Here is a 21,467-nt window from a genome sequence, read left to right as displayed (position 1 = left end):
TATATGCATTTTAAATAAATTACAAGGGTTTTTAATTTCATACATTGGAGTTGTTGTAATTTGTTCAGTCCATAAAATTTGGGGCTAATACAATACAAAGGATAGTGAAAAATTATAGATAAACTCAATCCTCACAATCAGCTAGATTCTGAAAAACATTTCACTATAACACAGCCTGACCTCAAAACCGCAATCTGTTGCTTTCCCTCAAGATGTCTAAGCAGGAAACGTTGTGCCCCCTGGGAACCTTAGTGATTGCCAGTAGAGTTAGTGTCCTATGCTTTGACGGACCTTAATACACAAAATAGTTAACCAAAATATTAATAAGAAGAACAATATCATAGGAAGAAAGTTGAAGGGAATGTTGTTAAGTTTTGTTGATGTTTGGGGGAAGCCAGAAATAACATATGTGTAAATTCTTGACGTTGTGTACGCATTTAGAATACAAATTGAACAAGATGAGCATCTCAAATCCTGTCTTGACTTTCAGTGAGGCCAGTTTCACAGTGATAAAGAATCAACATGCTTAGGAGAAAATCGAAACCTCCATTAGATGAAGGCATGATCAACCCAGGTCCAGATGCTCGAAGGGCTAAGGGGGTGTATACTGTATGTGCTTCTCTGATCCAGCTAGTTAAAAATTAAATTTGAGCTACCTAATCTTTGAGGAACTCTGGGCACTGGAGGAAAAGGGGGGGAAGGTGACTGTTAACAGTAAGACTAAATACAACTGAAAAGAGATTATTAAAAATTACACAGGAATTTTTTTCATATATCCACAGTTTTGATTAGCCCATCCGTGACTCATGTCTTCTATTACCCCACCCCATCCCTGCTTCCATTTTAAACCCTCGGTGTCCTCTCTCTTCTTTTATTCAATGTGCTCTTCTGTTCTGTGGTGATGAATGAGAAATGTTCCCGATTGTCTCAGCATTTAAACTCATCAGTTGGTGGCACCCTATGAAGGTTTAGGAGGTGTGACCTTGTTGGAGTAAGTACGTCACTGGAGATGACAGTTTCAAGTTTAAAGACTGGTGAAATTTCGACTTTTTCTCTTTGCTTCACACTTGTGGTTCAAAATATGATCCCTACACTTCCTGTTCCTGTGGTCATGCCTATATTCTGCCATCATGAACTCTAAGCTTCTGGAACCATAAGCCCAAATAAACTCTTGTTTCTGGAAGTTTCCTTGGCTGTGGTGTTTTATCTCAGCAATCGAGAAGTAACCAATACATCACCCTTCTGATTATATTTTTAATTGAGTTGCAAGAGAGTAGGATGCCGTATGGCTTCTCCACACACCTTTGGTTTTTGTTAATCTTCTCCACAACTCCCTCATTCCCTGTACTTGTTTAACCTTTTCCAGCCCCAGTATCCTCCCTCTCTATTTTCATCATGTGTTTTCTACCATCCTCCCTCCCCTTAAGGTGCCCCCCATGAAGCCTTTGTTGTTTCTTGGCTTCCACGTGTATTCTGTGTCAAACACACAGAACAAAAGATTTGAAGTTGGAATGCAGATATGAGAGAGAAAATAACACAGAGAGCTGAAATAAAACACAGAGCTGAAATCCTCAAATAATAAATAAATGCATTGCTTACAATTATGCATGAACTCCTAGAAAAGGAGTTTCTGTCATTCTCCAGCAAGCTTTCTTTATTCCCTTTCTAGAAACATCTATCAACAGACCATAATATTGCCTAAATAATGTTAACAATATACAAAAAGGTAGATTGTAGTGCCATTTTGAACAAGGTCTTATTCAAAAGGAATAATAATTCCTAAAATGCATTGACTAATCAGTTGCTCTTAGCCTAAAGTAATACATGAAATAGAAATCTGTAAGACACATCTTTATCCCTATATAGAGGGGAAGCTCATGTCTTGCAATTTATTTTTTAAGAAAGTCAGGTTCTTCTGACAAATGTATCAATAGAATTAGCAAAAGCAGTTTACAAAGTGTTGAGTCACCTTCATTATTGTGTTTTAGAAACTTAATCTGAAAGAACATAAATAAGAAAGCTAACTCATGAGTTTGAATTGTAGTATCAGGATTTCTCCCTATTTTTTCTCTCTGGCTGAGACACTGAAGCTACCCATGGTTGTCCTGGTACACAACTGCTTCAGTGGTTCACTGTGTCAGGTAACATTGTTTCTTCTGATAGTCCAGGGGACTTTGTGCAAAGTACTGGTTGTGATCTGTTGAGCTGCAATGTTTTAAGTAACTGAGGTGGGGGTAATAGGGGCTTCTCTTACCAGTCAGAGTGAAGGTCAACTGTATACCAGAAGAAAAGACCAACAGAGAAAGTGAAGTCCAACTGAACCATGTAGGACATGCGAAACATCACAGGGTGTACCAGGTCAAGAAGGGAAAGTCAAGATGGCAGGGAAATGGAGGAGTACAAACACAAAAGAGCAGTTGAAAACCATGACTGGGTAGACCAGATGGCTCAGTGGATAAAGGCATTTGCCAATAAACCTACCACCTGAGTTCAATGATTCCTTTCACATGGTGAAAGGAGAAAGCTGATTCCTCTGAGTTGTCCTCTGGCTTTTACAAATGTATGCATGTGTAAGGGCATGCACACAAATACTAACACACAAGCACATGCACACACACACAAACTATATATATTTATATCTATATACATATATGTATACATGTATAATTAAAATTATGTGTATATGTATAATATGAATATATTGTGTGTATAAATTATGCATATGTTATATGTACATATATACCTACATATACACATAATTTAAAACTAGCCAGCACACTTGTCCATTAACTGATGAGTAAAGGTCAGAGGTCTTGCCAGGATAGTCAACTGCTTTGGGGAGCCTGACTACCTGGACTCCACTTAATGTTAATCCCTATGCTAGGGTCCAAAATCTCATGTGCATTAAATACCCAAAGAACATTTTTGTAAGAAAATAGCTTTATGTGTATATGTGTTTGCCTGCATGTGCATATGTGCAACATGTGTGTAGAGCCTATAGAGGCCAGAAGAGGGCACAGGATACCCTGGACCTGGAGTTATAGATGGATGCGTGCACTGCCATGTGTTCGCTAGGACTCAACCCTGGGTTATCTGCTAGAGCAGCAAGTTTTCTTAACAGCTGAGCCTTCCCTCCGATCCCAAGAAGAACATTTTAATGACTACAAACCAAAGTAGTCTGTGGTGTTTTGAAACAATGAAAACAAACAGAAGCAACTATAAGTCACGACCAACTAACATACTAACTGACAGAGGGCAGAAATATTTACCCACAGTGCAGCAAGGAGGCATGGATAGGAGGCTTAAACCCTTCCTGCCTGGCTCTGTGGCCTCGGGATTCCAGGAAAGAACTGATGTTCAGTTAGAAACTCTCCAGAGAAGACAAATATGGTGTCGTGAAGGCTGGGGTATGTTCTAAGAGGGAACAAAGAAGGACAGGTGACCCACTGAAGTTGGTGAGGGCAAGCATGTTGTTGAGCGAAGGAGTGTCAGCATCTCACTTAGCTGGTCTGGGGTTAGAAATTTCTATTTCAGGTACTGGAAACCAAGCAGATGACAAAGCTAGGGACCTGCAGACTAAACGCTACAGTGTGTCTCCTATGGTTTATTCAGACTAAAGGCTACAATGTGTCTTACTGTGGTTCATTCAGACTAATGGCTACAGTGTTTCTCACCATGGTTCATTCAGACTAAAGGATACACTGTATCTTCCTATAGTTCATACAGACTAATAGCTACAGTGTATCTCACCATGGTTCATTCACACTAAAGGATACACTGTATCTTCCTATAGTTCATTCAGACTAATGGCTACAGTGTGTCTTCCTATGGTTCACAGAGACTAAAGGCTACAGTGTATCTTCCTATAGTTCATGCAGACTAAAGGCTAGAGTGTATCTTCCTATGGTTCATGCAGATTAATGACTGCTGTACATCTTCCTGAGGTGCACAGGCCTGTGGTCAGCGTGTGAATGTGGAGACTCCCAAAGAGTCCCAGGAAAGAAAAAAGGAGGGAGGACTAGGGCAAGGCAGATGGAGCCAGAGACTCCTCGTGGGTGATAATTTTGAGTGCTGTTGAGGCCAAGAATGAGATTGTGGGAGAACACTATAGAGCCAAGTGAAAGAATCTTTGTGGAGCATGGGGAGCCAAGCAACTTGAATTCTAGCTAAGGGGCTAGACATATTCCTGGATCTGGAAGCCATGGGATGATGTCAGGACTCAAAGTGGAAAAGTGTGAGTCAGAAACCAAAGTATGCAGTGATTTGAGGGAAGTCATTTGGAATAATGGTCGTTAACAATAGAAGAAAAGGTTTGATGAGGCGGGACCTGAAGGCAGGAACCTCAAAGAAGAAGGGTGTGTAGAGAGTGAACTAATTAATAGTCAATGAAATAAGAAGGGCAGTGGTTTTTAAACAGTGTTATAAAGAAAGAGCACAAAGTTACAGTTTTAGAAGCCAACATTTGAAATGAGTCTGTGGAGCTGAATTCATGGTATAGACAGAAGCAGTCCTGGTCTGAGATTCTGGGAGCGACTTCTGAGCTTGCTGAGGTGAGCCTCCAGTAACTTCCCATATCCACCCCTTGTGTAGTGACTCCATAATTCTTGGCCCTGCATCTTTGGTCATGAGGATTCTTCCTCTGTGTTTACATGTGCCCTTGGATCTCCCTCTAATTCCAGTTTATGTAGAGATATGGCTATGCTTGGCACCTGCCTGGGTAAATGACCCAGAGTAATCTGTGTGTCTCTTCCTTCATATCTGCAAAGCAGTGGACACTTCCAGTCCATTCAGTAAAGAAAGTTACAGGACCCACAAGAGATTGCTTCAGCCATGTTTTATAGCACCAGAACAAGAATTGCTCAAGTGTGTTGGCAGGCCTTCTTCCAGAACAGCTGATTTGCAATGGGACTGCCCTAGGTCAAGGGCAGGGGTAGGTAATGATGACCTCCATGCGCACAAAGCAGAAAGGGACAATGTAATGGCATTTCAATTGTATTTTAATAAATAAAGACTGCCTGAAGATCTGAGAGTAAAACAGTCCCACTGGTCAGTCTTACAGACCAGACTATGGTTACACACACCTTTAATCTCAGTAACCACTGTAGTTGCCATAGAGACCAGGTAGTACACGACCTTAATCCCTGTGTGGCATGCCTTTAATCCCAGCTCTAGAAAGTTATATGAAACAGGGGGAGACAACTCTCATACACAGTCTTATTCTATGATTCCTAAAAGCAGGATTGCCATATCAGGCTGAGGTCGAGGTAAGAGCCAGTGGCTGGCTGCTTTGCTTTTCAGATCTTTAGGTTGAACTCTTTCAGAGTTTTTATTAATTGTGCTTCAGGACAATGCCTTGGAGAACAGGACTGTAAATATAAATAAAATCTGTATGGCTCACTCTGTCACCCTCAGCAATGGGGACAGATCCTAAATTGTGATGAGTACCCAGAAATATGTGAAGAGTAGATCAGAGAGAAAAAAAAATAGCGTTTCCAAAAGCCAAGTTTAGCCATCATGACAACCAGGGTGTTACGAGTCGGGCAGTGGGCTCTTCCCTGCTGTACCAGTTAGGACTTCTACTGCTGTGATGACCAAAGCGTGTTGGGGAGGAGAGGGCTTATTGGCTCACACATCCACATTGCTGTCCATCATCGAAGGACATCAGGACAGGAACTCAAAAGAGGGCAGGGACCTGGAGGCAGGAACTACTGAATCCTGTACAGAGCCTGCTGGCCCAAGCTTCCTGTCTAGCTGGAGCCTTGAGGTGCCACCAAAACTGCCTTGTGCAGACAGTGCTCAGAACAAAGGAAGGGCAGAAGAAAGGGTTTCCAACCCAGGGGGAAGGGTTGGAAAGCACGGGAGCCGTTCACACAACAGTCAGTGCAGAGAGGGCTGACAAGGAAAACAAATGCCATCTGGATGGTGAGGAAGAGTCCTGAAGTCAGGAACTCAGCAGTTAGTGGGGTGCTGGGTGGAGAGACAAAACCTCAGGGATCCTGAGTCAGCCTGGGGCCAGGGAGATGGCTCAGTGGGTGAGGGCATCTGCACACGGGGTTTCCAACCCATGGTGGGGAGAAAGAGCAGGCTGTCCCAGAGGACCCTGCAATGGCAGCGCATACTCATATGAATATATAAACACGCGTTTACATATTTTTTTTTAAAAAAAGAACTATGTCCTTTCCTGGGGCTTCACCTTTACCCAGTGCACTGGAAGCAGAGTCATAAGCTGTCAGAATCAACTTAGACAACAAAAACTACAGTTTGTCCTGGCCGTGGGTGAGTTCATCTCTGCCTCTGGTCCTTTTGTACCTCATAACAATGTCTCTCAGCATCACCAGCACCAACCTCTGACTGATGCTCAGGCAGACTGTCTCTTGTCCTTTTAGGGAAATTGGCCTTCACAGCAAGTGATCCAAAACTGCATGACCCTTCAGCTTTGCAATGCACTGCAATAGATCTTGTGACAGCCACTGCTCAGGACTAGGTTGCCAAAGACTTATAGCTTTTGCAGGAAGTTCAGGTTTCCACATATATGGCTTCCTTTCAAGTGGGGGTCTTTCCCAGTTTTCCCTAAACATCTGTAATCATTATACAGCAAAGGGCAAGAAATCCAGCCTTCCCCAGCCCCTTCCCTCCAGTTCTTAAAATAACAGACCAGCATCATACCAGGCCTCACATCTCTTGCCCGTCTCTCTCGCAAATCTTACACTGGCAGGATCCAGTCTTCACTTTAAAGAGATGTTCTTTTTTTTTCTTTTCTCCAAGAGAACTTGGAAAACAATCAGTGAAAGTCGTTTTCATTTTCAATGGCTCCTCTCACACATGCCACGCTTGTCCCGTGACCACTGGAAACTGAAAGTCTGCCACACTTCCTGGGAAGATGTGCTGGAACGAACCAATTAGTATCCACCTAGTCATTGTTCACCTAGTGAGTGTTCTGCTCAATGCCAGGCATGCGTGACAAGCGCAGACTCCAGAGTCCTGCAAGGAACCTGCATCCAAACCACCGATCAATCAGCCAAGAGGCTTTTCAAGCACAGAAGGAAGGCAGCCGGGAGCCAGACTCCCCGGCCTCCCCCACACTTAGGTGTGCTTCAGAAGATGCTTCTATGAACAAAAGTGATAAGGGCATTCGGTTCTTCCAAACAAAGCCAAACGTGATCCTTGGTGGCAGCTCATTGTTAAGTGAATGGTACTCCCCTGCCTCGGCTACCTGGGGACCTAACTAAAACTGCTGGTACAGACCAAACCAGTTGAGAAATTTGTTGTCTTGTACCACCTAGAGCCACAGAAGTCCAGAGAATGTGGAAGGAGGTGGGGGTGGGGAATAAAGCAGCATTGTTTAAGTCAGTCTTTGAAATTCAGAGGCTTTCCTTAGCATGAACCCATGTTCCTCTTTGTGTAAAGTATGGGGGAAGGGTGCCTTTGCTGCTCCATGAACATTTGGAGAAAATCAAGATTGCATGACCGGGTGGCTCAGCGTTGGCCAATACACACAAGCTGATGTGCACCCGTCTTTGAAGCTCTGCTGGAGAGGAACACAGACCCAATTCTGCAGCCTAAACTGAAAACTCGGAAACTCTGCCTTTGCTCTCTAACTAACATTCTCTCCCAGTTGCCTCCGCCCAGACCCACCCCTTTCATAAGGGAGCTACAGATTCCAAAGACTCTGCTTTGCACACTGTGGAATATTAAAGTTGGAAGCAATTTTAAGACCTCATGGAGCCTGACTCCTGCTTGCTACAGGAAAGAAAGTTGAGGTTCCATTACACTGAGTGCTAGCCAAATCCTACACTTACTTAGCATCCAAGCCAGGAACAAAATCCAGTCTCCTTCACCGCAGTGGAGAGTGCTTTTCGTAGCACCTGGGATTCGCAAATGGCTCAGGGCCCCTGCAAGAAGTAGAGCCCAGGGCTTTCTCGTGAACACGAGGAAACGGCACTCATCTTTCCAGTGACGCTTGTTGGGGAAATACCCTGTGACATCGCTTCCCTTTTCACAAGAGGATGGTCTCTCTGTCATTTGCATAGGACGCTTTGAGTTGGAGAGCCACAGCAGAGGTTGGGGAGAGTCTGGCTGGTCACACTTCCCAAAGACTCTCCTAGGAATGTCACCTCCAGGCCTTGCCTCTGCAGTCCCCAAAAACTGCTCATCTGTCCAAATTCCCAATCCCTTCCTCTCTCTTAGCATACCCTCCCATGCTGCCTGTCACAAGGCCTGTTTTCTGTTCCTGATGGCATGTCTACATTGCAAGAATAAAGGGCAAAATAAAGAAGAGAAAGAACTAATTGCTCCTTCTTCCCAACTGACAAAGTAACTCGTGGGACAGGCTGTGTACCATCACCTGTCAGTCACCGTGAGACACTGGGGAGAGGCAGGTTTTGTTTGTTTGCTTTGTTTTGTTTTTTAGGGGCAAAGTTGCATTAGGGCAGGGAAGGCATGGAGTCAGTAGCTTGAGACTGCTGGTCACATTACACTTTTCTCTGCAGTCCAGAAGCAGCCTTAAACAAAGCTACCGCTACCGCTTCTAGTGGCGCCTAAGCAGTACCAATGGGAATAGATGGCTTTTTTTAGTGAGGACACAAATTTGGATGGACATGGAGTGAAGTTCGATCTGGAAAGACATAGGGCAGGGGGATGAATATAACCAAAACAGGATGTGTGAAATTATGAAAAAATTAATAAAATAAGTTTTAATAATTAAGTTACTGACTTGTTCACTAACTTGATTATGGTGACAAGTTTATACGTATGTCAAAATTTACCAATGAGTATGGTTCATATTTCAATCATATCTTTCCAAAGCTATATTTCAATAATGTGTCCCCAATGCGGAGCCTCTGATGATGAAAGCAGCTGGGCGCTGTCATGCTGATCTGATGATTTGGTAAAGTCGTGACACTGTAAAGAAAAGATACCACTCTACTACGTTTAAAGACGTGAAAGTAATGTTTCTATGCCAGATGTCATCTGGAAACACATCATGCGATCATAGGGAGCTAAGGTGTCGTCAATGCGATATTCCTATCTGGGAAAGGGATACCTTCCGACTGGAGGAATAACACTTGGCAACAGTATCTGCTCCTCAGAACTGGGTGAGAAGGGGAAATGCTACCCAATGAACCAAGTTACCAGGCTCAAATATTCTGTCAACTACACATCAGCTGTGTACATCAGAAGTGATATACTGAGCTCAGATAAGTGCTTTAAGGGCTGGGCGCAATGATGAATGAGGCATGCTCCTGATCTACAAGGATCTCCTAATCTACGGGAAGGGTAGAGGCTAGATGCTCTCACCCTAGCAGAATGCCATTTGGCTGGGGGGTTGTGTGGAGCAGCTTCTAAGTGTCTGGAAGCCAAATAAATAAATAAAAGTAGGTGGAGTCATTTCAGTCTAGAGCTGAACAGAATAAAAACCTATCATAAATACATCAAAAATTAAGTTACAGGTAAAGTAGATAGAAGAAAGTAGCTGTAAGAGTTACAGACGAGAAAAATTAAAGAGAAACTTAATTTTTGTGCTAGGTCAACAAAGCTGCCTAGAGAGGAAGAAGCTTCCCAACTGAAGGCTCCATGTTGTAAAAATACAAATCCAGTTGAAAAGCGAGGACCTGAGCTGAGAATGTCCATGAAGGTACTTTCTGCTCAAACACAACCACTCGGGACTGTTTTGGCCAGGTACAGCCAGCCACAAATCCCACAGAGGCCACTCTGGGTGTGTCAGAAGGAGCCGGAACACATCTCAAGTCAGTGGCAGAGCTTAGCATCTTTATCCACATAGGACTGTTTTTGCAGGTGTGCAAACTGCAAGAGTTACAAGGTCACGCATGACTGCACCAAGATTCTAGAAAACCCTTGAGGTGAAACAATGTATAGGAAAGTCAGATACTCTGTTGTTGTTTTATACTCTTTGCTCTTTTGGGAGGGGGCCCACCATCCAGCTCCCAAATAAATACACATAGAAGCTTATTCTTCTTGGATTATAGTTCTGGGGTTTGGTTAATTTTCTTCATAGTGGGGAGCATGGTAGCAGGAGCATGCCTGCGCTAGAGACGTAGCAGAGAGTTCTACATCTTGGTCTGAAGGCAGCAGGAAGAGCGAGAGATGTCTTGGCCTGGTGTGAACCCCTGAACATCAAGGCCCACCCCCAGTGACACATTTTCTTCAACAAGGTCACACCTCCTAGTAATGTCACTCCCTATGAGTGTATGGGAGCTATTTCCATTCAAACCACCACAGCTAGGAGTGGTTAGTCTTTGCTGTCAATTTGACTGCATTAAGAATAATCTAGGTGGCACAGCTCAGAGTGCTTCCCTGGGGGCATTCCCAAGAGGTTTAGCGATAAATGAAGCCCACCACCCTGAGTGTGAGGGGCTCCATAACCTGGTCATGGGATCCTGGACATAAGGAAAGGAAAACTAGAGAAATTCAGCTGAGAGCCAGCATCTCTCTCTCTCTCCACTTTCTTTCTGAAGGTACAATGTGACCAGCTACCTTATACTCTTGCTCCCATGTCTCCCTGCCACAATGACCTGTACTTCAAGAATATGAGCCAAAACAAATCCTTCTCTTAAATTATTGTTCCTGGGCATTTTGTCACAGTGGCAAAATAAATTAAAACTCATATTGCTGTAGTCTAAACAAGGGTGGTGACTGAGAGACCCGATTGCAAGGAGCTGAGGCCATTCTAGACTGAACTCCAGTTACACCCCTTCTCACTTCTAATTTGCTTTAGCTTGGGTTTTCCAGTCCATAAACCCGGGAGAGCGATATCTATTGCAGGTTATTCTAACTGTAAAGAACCTTGTGAACACTAGAGAATGGTCCTTCCTCCCTTTGGAAGAGACAGACTCTCCCTCTGTCTCTTCTAAGAGAACTGTGTTCTTGTCACCCCTGAACCAAAAAGAGGACAGACTCAAGCCATGAGGTCACCCCAAACCAGCAGGAACAAAATATTAAACACTAAGGTGAATAGTTCAAGGCTAAATTCTACCCAGGATTCTAATCCTTGTGGCGAACATGTGAATTTACTGGAGATAAAAAAGCAATGGAGAGCTACACATATTTCAGGTGAATTGATTTTTCTTTGGAAAAGCCTGAGTTAGAGAATGTGGCAGGGAATCTGGGTGAGAACAGCACAATTTTCAGGGGCAGCTCTAAAGTTACAGGTATCTCAACCCCACTTTGCCTAAATCCGTTATTATGTGACTGACCCGGAAAACTATAAAAAAGGCTGTTTCATCAAATCCGGACTTAATTCTGAACTTAAATATTTCTGTGTCCCTAAAATCAGGTTAAAATTCCTCCTCTGAGCAAGAAGTCCAATAATTATACAATTTGGCATCACTGGGTGCAACCACCAGCTACGAGCCCTGCTTTAGTTCCTTCTTGCTACTTTTCCATACAATGTTTCACTCCATCACGCCTCCTGGCTGTGTTGTTGTTGTTTGTTTGTTTGTTTGCTTGCTTGCTTGCTTTTTGTTCACACAACAGTCTGTCTTCAGGACAGACTATTGTGACAGCTATTCTCATTGTCAACTTAGCTACACCTGGAATTAACTAAAAACCCCAAAAGGGGCACATATGTGAGGAATTTTTCTTTCATTTGAAATGGGGAGATGTGCTTCTAACTGGATCTTTGAGATGGGAAGACATGCTTTAATCCAGATTTTTAGCTGGGAAGACCCACCTCTACTCTGGGTCATGCCTCCCTACCTACATAAGGTCATGGAAAAAGGAAGGTTCTGCTCTTTGCCTGCTTGCTCTCGCCTCACTGGTAAGTCCATTCCTTCACTGGAATTAAAGTCTACTTTTTCAGGAGTCTGATGTATGAAGACCAGCATCATGGTCTGAACAACTACTAGATTCTTGGCCCTTCCATTCAGAGCTAGTCATTATTGAACTAGCTGGACCACAATTATCAAGCCATTCCAGTAAATCTCCTTTATATATATATTTCCTTTGTAAATATTCATTCTATAAGTTCTGTTACTCTAGAGAACCCTGACTGATACATTCACGTTCCACATTCCCTATCCTGTCTTTGAGGCTTCTGGGTCATGTTGGTACTGCCTTCTCTGAGTAACTACACCACATCTTCTGCACACAGGCTCTGTTCTATCACTTGTAATCATGATCTCCTAGGTGTGTGTGTCTGTCTGTCTGTCTGTGTGTGTATGTGAGAGAGAGAGAGAGAGAGAGAGAGAGAGAGAGAGAGAGAGAGAGAGAGAGATCTAATAACTACTCCACTGATAAGAACAGTGGCTGGCCCTCTGCATCTTGCTCTACCTCAGCACTCTTCCTGGAAAGTCTGCATCTCTGACATGTAAATCAGAGCCGTGGGTATAATTATCTCCCAGCAAGTTAGGTAGTTGATTCTCAGTGAATAGATAACAGAAGTTTGAAGGCAGGCATTAGTTAAAATGGATATTGTGCATAAATGGATACTTTCAAAGAATAGAGTTAGCTTTCCGTTTGTTCTGGATTCAGTAGCCATGCAGTCCAAGCTTTCATAGTAAAGAAATCCTAACTCTCTCTGTTTGTCCCTTGTCACATCATCAAAAACACACAATGACTCCCAGCTTAATGGGTTGGTCTCTTGTAAATATTTCTGACCAAGATTCCTTAAATTCAGAGGCTCTGGTTGAGAGTAAGTGCAACCGTGTTCCGAGATGCTAGCTTAACTGTTTAATTGTCTTCCAGTTTGTTTCTGTTGCTGTGATGAATGCCATGATCACAGAGCAACTTGTGGAAGAGAGGTTCTGCTGCCCGTCTAGGTAACAACCAATCCCTGAGGAGTGTTGGGGCAGGAGCTCAAGGCAGGCAGCTGAAGCAGAACCTACAGAGGAAGGCTGCCTACTGGCCTGTGGTTGGCTCACGTTCAGCTAGTTTTCCCAGCTAGCCCATGCTTCCCTGCCACCCACAATGGACCAGACTCTCCCATATCAATCATTAATCAAGACAATTCCTCACAGATATGTCCACAGGCCAATTCAATTGAGTTTAACCATCTTTAACTGTCCCTCCCCAGGTGCTGGGATGATTTTACTGATGAGTCTTAACTGCAAGTGGACCACATAAGCAGAAAGAACGAAAAAAGTCCATTGTGGCGCACACATAGCTGTATCCTTTGCTAGTGGAGTCCAGTTCTCCACTGAAAAGAGCTCAGAGGACTAGATGGTGTCTGAGAAAATTGCATACCGTGCACAGCGTTTTAGAATAAATGTTTCTATGGTTCTCTTTCTTCTGAGCATGGATCTGCAGAAGATCAAGAGTTTTGACTACTCCAGCACCGCATATAGTAGAGAGGAGAGTTGTCCCCATATACCTCTTTATTGTGTGTGTGTGGGGGGGTGGTATATGTGGGGCAACTTGAAGGAACACTTCCTTCCTTCCATCTATGGGTCCCAGCGAATCAAATGCATTTCCTCGGGCTTGACAGCAAACACCTTTGCCTGCTGAACTAGCCAACCAGCTCACTTTGTCATAATTAATACAGTCCACCAAATGTGTAGCAGGAAAGGCTAAACTAGAGAGAAAATTTGTATGGGTTCAGCATAGCCCACTGCAACTCGGTATAAGGGGTAACCCTTAGTTTAGGAGTGCAGGTTAGCAGATGACCTCACTGCCTGACACCCCAGGACCATTCAAATCTCAAGGTCACAGGGCTTGGCCCCTGCTTTCCTAGCAACTGCATGGCTGAGTGTATGGTGGCTCAGGGGCATGGCTATCATTCTGCCACCAGGAGTCTGCTGTAAATAAGACAGGGAGAGGGGAGGAACCGCTCCCGATGCCTCATATCACCTATGTGTTCGTGGTAAAACAGCGATATAAATTCCATCCTGAGATGAAAAATTATGCCATCTTGAAGCCACAGGAGGAAGTTATGAACTCACTGTCTGTAAAGATCAGCCAGAATAAGAAGACTAGAGAGCTCACAGCTCCCCCTGTCCCTGAATATCTCCCCTCAGCTTGTTCCAGCCTTCCCTCCCGACCTGTGCAGTGTCCAAAGGACTATCCATCACCAGAGCCTTGTAGTTAACCAGAGCCTTGCAATTAACACAAGAATCTCAAGGAGAAACAAGTCTGTGTCTTCTAGGTTGGCTTTGGAGAGGCACCCGGAGAGGAGGAACCCGCAGAGACAGAAGCAGGGCGATATAGCATAATCACAAGTCACGTGACACCTGGAGCTCCTAAAAGAAGCTGGAAGGGGTATGGAAGGGAAGGTTCCTGAGGTCGTAGAGGCAGCATAGCCTTGTGTTCACTTTGACTCTAGACTCCTATAATCCAGACCTGTGAGAACATTCATAGTGGTCATTTTCTTTCTGTTGTGAAGTTTTGATGTCTTAAAAAAAATAACAAAAAAATAACATCCTCCCTCAGAAACGCGTGTGCTGGGGAGTGCTGAGGCAGCAGCCAGCAGCTTGTGATGGCACCAGCACCTGGGAACTGTGGTTTGGAAGGAGGGAGCTGCACACTGGGCCTGAGCACGCTCTACACCACTGCATGTGCTTCCTGCCTCTCGGCAAACCCCTATTATCCCTTCACTCAATATACTTCTATGGGACCTCTGCAGATGTCAGAGAGACTTGGCACATCCTGGTGACCAGAAGTAAAGTCACCACCCTCAGGTATCTCAGAGAATGAAAGACCAAAAGATCCGTTCACAGGACTTGATAGAGCATCCTCCAAGGCAATAAGGAATAGCCTAAGAGGTACCGAGGACAGAGAGTGGCCATGGAACGAGCCCTAGGTGGGGAAGTCAGCTTCAAGGTGAGGAGATGGGGGATGATGGCCCAGCCAGTCAGAACAAAGGTGAAATTTGAACCCTGCAGGGTGGAAGATCAGTACTGGGGTACAGGTGCCTGAGCTGACAGCGCCCTGCAGTGCGTGATGGGACAGCCCTGTGTCTCACTGCTCCTAGTAAAAACACTAAGGTACCCACAAGGTCCTCCTGTCTGAGGGACATACATCTCCCACCTACTGGTCCTGAGTCTAAACATAGGAAGTCCAGGAACCATCATCCTCCCTACTGGAATAGGGATAGCAGATGTAATTCAAGCAGGTCAGCACATGTCTGCTGTCCCAGCACTCTGGAGCAGAGGCAGCAGGATCTCCCACGAGTTCGAAACCAGCTTGGCTGACAGTGAGATGCCAACCAGTCAGCCATGATTCCAGCCCCGTCTCAGAACAGACAGGAAAACAAATCATCCGGGCACACTTTCATTCTTTAAACCTTCCTCCTTAGCTACACAACCACTATATCGAACGGTAAGAGCTCTCATGAAGCTCAGATGCTTGAAATTTCTCTCAAGGCCACAAATCCACACGTAACAGTGGTGTAGGCTATGTGTACTTACCAATGTGTGTGCTGATATGGCCATTTAGCTAATCATATTTATCGTGAGTGTATCCGTGAGCCTCGGTGTGTGTGCTGTAATCGGTTTTAATGAGCAGATAACATCACAGTTAAATCTCTTAGAATAAAAGCATAAACTGTATAAACACAAACAGGATTTGTCTGCCTCTGCATTCCAAACCCAGCGCCATCTGTGTTGACAATAGCTTCAAATAAAGGCTATCAATCCATGCTGGAGATCTAAAAGGATTACCAGCAATAAAAGTCTCCCAGGAGCCTCACCACCATCCTGAAAGCCTGCCCCCACTCCGTTCATTTTGCTCCCGCTTCTGATGGCAGCCACGGCATCTCCTTTTCTGGCGGACTGGCCCAGCTTCCACCCTGTGAATAGCAAGCAGGTCCAGGCCAGGGTGAAAGACTTGAAGCCTGGCCACCCCAGAGGGTGCCCACAGGTCAGAAGTGAAGCTGCCCACAGCTGCTTCTTCAATAGAACGGAGGATGCCTCTGCATGCTCCCTGCACTTGTCCGCAAGCTCCCAAGCAGGGCCTATTGTCCTGTTTGCAAGCTGAGGGCACTTCTGCCCCCAAAACAAAAGGACTAACTATTCAATGCTGCCAGTGGGAGCCACTCTGATGGGGAGAGGGAACCCTAAGATTTTAATGAGTTTTTGTAGTTTTGTTTTTTTGTTTTTGTGTGTTTAGTTTTTGTTTGTTTGGTTGGTTTGAGGTTTTGGGTGTTTTTTTTTTTCAGTTTTGGTTTTGGCTTGGGGATTTTTGGTTTTTTTTCTTCTCCCCATTCTGATCTCTCTGGTTTGTTTTGTTTCATTTGCACACCTGGGCTGACAAACTCCACATGCCTTTTATCTCTAGGTCTTTCCCTTCTATCTCTATGGTGACCTGGCAACAATCTCAGGATGTGGGGGTAGGGTTCCCCTGTTCTGGTGAGGAGTCACACACACACACACACACACACACACACACACACACACACACGCTGATACCTGTGGGAATCTACCTAGAACAGTAGAGATGTTTCACAAGGGAGAGCGGTCAGAGATCGTTACACTGTTATTAATAAATTTAGCTTTGAAGAAAGAAAGGAAAGGGGTGAGAGCATAGGGTAGCGATTGCTCATCTTCCTTCTCAAATGAAAGGTGATGTGAAGCCTGAAAAGTAGGCATTAGGAGAGCTACTGAGGTCCTTCCATGTGCTTCTGACTTACTAGTACGGGGAAAAATGCACAAGGACCGGGCTGGAAACACAGAGAACCTGTAGCCTGCCAGGGAAGCGATTTCACATCTCACTAGTTACATGCAGCTGGGGCAAAGCCGGAGGACAATGCCGCGCCCAGCAGCAAGGGGTCTCTGAGCACAAGCGAGTTCACCTGCAGAGCACATCGCTGGTGGCCCAGCCCATTGACCTGTCATCCAGGGTCACAGGGCATAGGCCTAGGCCACCCAACCTGTTTCAGCCCTAGCATAGAATGCCCACTTCTGTTTATGAAAAAGTAATCTCTATCGAGACAAAAAGGAGGAGAATAACAGGAAAGCTGACATTCTCCACTCTGTCAGATAAGCACAAAAAATTGGCTTTTGTGACCTGCAAGGAAGTCGCACTTGGAGCACCGTAGGAAATGAACCATATTTCAGTGGCTAAGCTCCACTGCTCAGGGCCTGCGATGGGTAAGATGGTAGCCACAGATGAAACCCATAAAGACCGAGAGAGCAATTTCACACCCCAAACCCTTCAGAACTGTTTGTCACGGGGTAAAGCCCCAGCTAAATTCAGCATCCTGGCATTCACTAATAGATGGAAACAGTGTGAGGGCTTTGAGTGCACCATCTGTAATGAGGCGGTGGGGCGGATTTAAAATAAGGGAAGAAAGATGACTTAAATGTACCGTACTCTCCTTGGTCTAGACTTGCCCACCTCCCCAGCCAAAACGTGTAGTCAGGAGCAATAATGCAACGGCCACTGCTCCTTCAAGGGAGAGGATCAAAACTAAGCCACCAGAGGACGCTCCCTAAATACAATAAGGTTGCTATAATATGTGCAGATATTATTAAAAGTCCCAGTTGGAAACCAATAATATTGACAGATTAACATAGGGGTGCTTACAGATATATACAATACAGTTACGGCTATTATCCAGTGAACAGGTCATCAGTAACTGTGCTCTTCTTTATGCATTTTTCCTCTTATTTTTCCCTTTAAAATATTTCAAATGAATAAACATATATATATATATATACATATATATATATATTAAAAACATGCATTTAAACCAAATGTTACAATCTTACAATTTTTAGTGATTTTCCTGCTTGGAACATGAAGCTGCTATAGTATTCCTTTCAGAGAGAAATCCTTCTAGTCAGGCCAAACTTTTCATCATCTAGTTTCCTAATGACACTAAATTAATGCGGATAATTACTGGCCCACGTTCAAAGTCAGTCGCTCTAATTTAAAACACACGAATTATTTAATTAAGTCGCTTTCCACACTAACGATTATTTTGATGCTTTTGTGACTCACTGGAGGTAAACAGCAAATTAGAAGGAATCAAACATCTGAAAACCTCTTTGTGGACACTGTCAATACAATTTTGTCTCAGATGACCTGTATACCTCAATACACATGTACAGAACACCCCAAATCTCAGCCAGTTCCTGAAGCTTATCTTCAGAGTTATGAGTCTTACGTACAACATTAAAGCAATACACATTGGGAAAAGATTAATTTCCTTTTGTAGCAACCATAATTCTCTCTGAAAAGCTAAGGGTTTTTTAAAAATGGCATTCATTCATACATTGTGCTTGCTACCTTATTTTGACAAATATTAAATGTGAAAATATAAACCCAAGTGGCTTGATTATTATGAAATGCCAAACCATAACTTACCCATCAGCCTGGTATGAAGAAACAGGGTTTCCAGGAAGCAGAGGCAGATGGGGGAAGGACAGGCAGCCTCTCCCTCCTGCAGGCACCTGCAGACTTAGTTTACAAATATTTACTTTTTTCCATTTGTCCTGATACAATGTTGCAAAAGCAGTGCTTTATGAAAGATGACTGTGAAAAGAAAGATGAAATCCTTTATCTGCTAACGTCCCAATATGCTAAGTTCTTTTTCAACTCTTTAAATCACACATGTAACACCGATTGCAAATGAGAAAAATCGACAGAAATATTCCAATACCCCAAACAATGACTTGGCTCCCTCTTCCTTCTATGCCTCTCCTTGATTTCCCCTTATTTTTCATTGTGTCACACACACAAATGATTGTTAATATCCTTTTTGCAAATGGACTTCTAGCTACATTTCTCTTCGGCTAATAGCTTAGAGTAGGCAGGCATGCAACCATAAAAATATAATCTTTAATCTTAAGGACTTCCTGTCCAGGAAGGCAGCGAGGCAGACCAAGCGGCACCAAGCAAACAGCGTGACCTGCAGTGGCTCCCACCGTGAATAAACACCCCTGATTAAGAGCTACATTCTGATAGCAATGTTCTCCATAGCCCAGCAGCCAAAACAGCCATCTTGCATACCCCAAAATGCCACTCCCCGTACTGCCGTCCCCCCACCCCCAGAATGAAATGAAGGTTGTTCAGAGGGTGAGGGACTGCAGCATTGCACGTCCCTGCTGGGCTAAAGATGCGCAGTCATTCGGTGGCATCCTCCCCTCATGCCCCTGGAGATAAGTCTCCAGTGGGAATGAGCCAGCAACAATTTAACCCATCTGCTCTTTTCTTCTATCTATCCCAGTGTCCTGACACTTCAACTTCCATGCCCTTCTTCAGGCTCTGGACACAGGCTTGTCTACTCCACAGCTCCAACAGCCCAGCTCACGTGGCCTCCCATGCCTAGTGAGGGAGGTTTGAAACCGCACCAATGCTGGATTCCCCGCTCTCCTCAGCTCCTAGCTCCGGAGTCCCTCCTTTGCCCAGGAGAACCAAGAGCTCCTCTGGAAATGATAGGCTGTGAAAGGAGAGAAGTTGAGAATCTGTTCCAATTCCTTGGATATCTTATCCCCAGCATCCCCAGGTTCCACGAACAAATCCAGCACACACGCACTACTCTGGACACTCTCCTTCTTGTTCACAGAGCTATCTCACTTGCTCCTTGGTAGAAAGACACAGTATACTTCAGCTGAGGAACTGTAGGAAAAGGTTATTAGAAATAGAGATTCACTGAGCTTTTTTTTTTTCTTAATACTTGCTGAGCATGGAGGGCCAGGAAGTACAATTATGTGTAAAGAAACATATGAACAGTTTTCCAGATAAACTTGTAGTTTTTTAGAAGCATGTGGTGAACCCCATTTTTGCCCTTCTTTGGGAAGAGTAGAAAGCTGTACTAGATAGAAAGCAAGGTAATAGGAAATGGCTGTTGAGGAAGGAAGATCTGGAAATGTCTCATGTTGATCTGACCAAGAAGCACAAGAAAGACAGCTCGTCTACAGATCTTCACACTGTTATCCAGGAGCGGCGGTGAGAATGCCGGCTCCCAGCTTCCAACTCAGATCAGCTACAAAGAGAAGCTTTCCATAGCATCAGAAACCCACATGATTCTGTTAATTCAGAATCCTTCCTTACTTCTGTGATAAAAACAGCGTGCGTGAAGTGAAATCTAAATGAACTGCTTCCTTTAATTGCTGTCCTTTTCAGAGTTCTATTTCTTCACCTTTTCAAACCATTGGGTGTGAAGAGTAGATTGTAAAGGCTTCCCAGATGTCTCCATAGCCAGTTAAGTATGCCAGAATCAGTGAACATCCTGAAGTAGCTCAACCAAGGCAGCTGAAGTAAAGACAACACCATGTGGTCCATCCTGAAAACATGCACCCAGGTAACATCATGCAGGCCAAGCAGGTTTAGAAATTTATGGGCCGGAGGGTTGACTCAGCAGTTAAGAGCGTTTATTGTTCTTCCGAAGGACCCCAGTTTGATTCCCAGGACACATATAGCAGCTCACAGTTGTCTGCAACTTCAGGGGACCTGAGACATACAATTAAATCTGTCTAGGATGGCTATGTGCTAGAAAAACCAAAAAAAAAATCCTCTCTAAAATGTATCTGATCTAAAAAGATAAATCTACAGTTTTAGAAAAGTGTGGGAGAGTACATTGGATAGAAGGTAGGGTTGGGAGTCCTGCTTCTCAGCCCAGGGCTGGTTTTACCCAATGCACTTCTGTCCTGGGGCCTTGCCTTCCTCTGAGCAAATTTGATAGGGTCCTCAGGACCTGGAGCAGACCCTGACAACAACACTGGCTCTGTGCATTGAGCCCTGGCCCCATTGTCCCACAGAAATTTATTCCATTGGCTTGGGTGAAGAAGAGAGGCTAAGATAGACTTCCAGAATCAAGAGTTCTAATTTAAACCAGGCCACTGTTTTGCCTGCATGACGGACCACTCACGATCACTGCCTTTCACTTGGGGCCTCCATTTCTTGCCTGAGAGGGAGCTGAAAAAAGTTATTGGTGGCCCAAAGGATTCATCAAGTACTTTTACAAATCGAGGAAGCTTGTTCTAGGTGGCATGCACACATGGTCTCTCTTCAAAATGGTCAAATATCTTGCCATCACTTGCCAAAGTTACTTGTGAGCAGATGGGATCACCAGATTCAACAAAGGGATGGAGGGTGCTGTTTGTTCTCCTGTTCTTCCATCTTCCGAGAACTGGATTTAATAAATGAAAATACACAGGCTGTCTAGAGTGCTTATATCAGTACCTCAGATTCCTACGCACAAGATTGACAGGGACTGCATCCCACATCTCAGCACTGCTTGAATTATCCACACAGGGACCCAGCTCTGTCAGATTTGGTTCCCAACAAAGACCATCTTCTTTTGTGCTCTGGATGCGCCCGCTCATGCTCGAGACTCCCCGCTGGCTGGCTGTGCAGGTGCCTGGCCTGTTGACTAGGTGGTTCAGCCCTGGAGTCACAGCCTGAGCCTCCTATAACACGGTTCTACACATCTGGTCCCTCTGTGATTTTTTTCTCTTGCTACTCAAATTTTCCTCATTTTTACAGGGCAATCATGATCTTATAGAAGATTCCAACAGAAAAAGATAGAAAGGTTAGAAAACAAAAAAGCATGATAGCTTAATGTGACCCGC

The sequence above is a fragment of the Microtus pennsylvanicus genome, chromosome 9 (genome assembly GCF_037038515.1).
Source record: "Microtus pennsylvanicus isolate mMicPen1 chromosome 9, mMicPen1.hap1, whole genome shotgun sequence".
In the NCBI taxonomy this organism is placed as follows: domain Eukaryota; kingdom Metazoa; phylum Chordata; class Mammalia; order Rodentia; family Cricetidae; genus Microtus; species Microtus pennsylvanicus.
Note: the sequence above shows the minus strand (reverse complement) of the source record.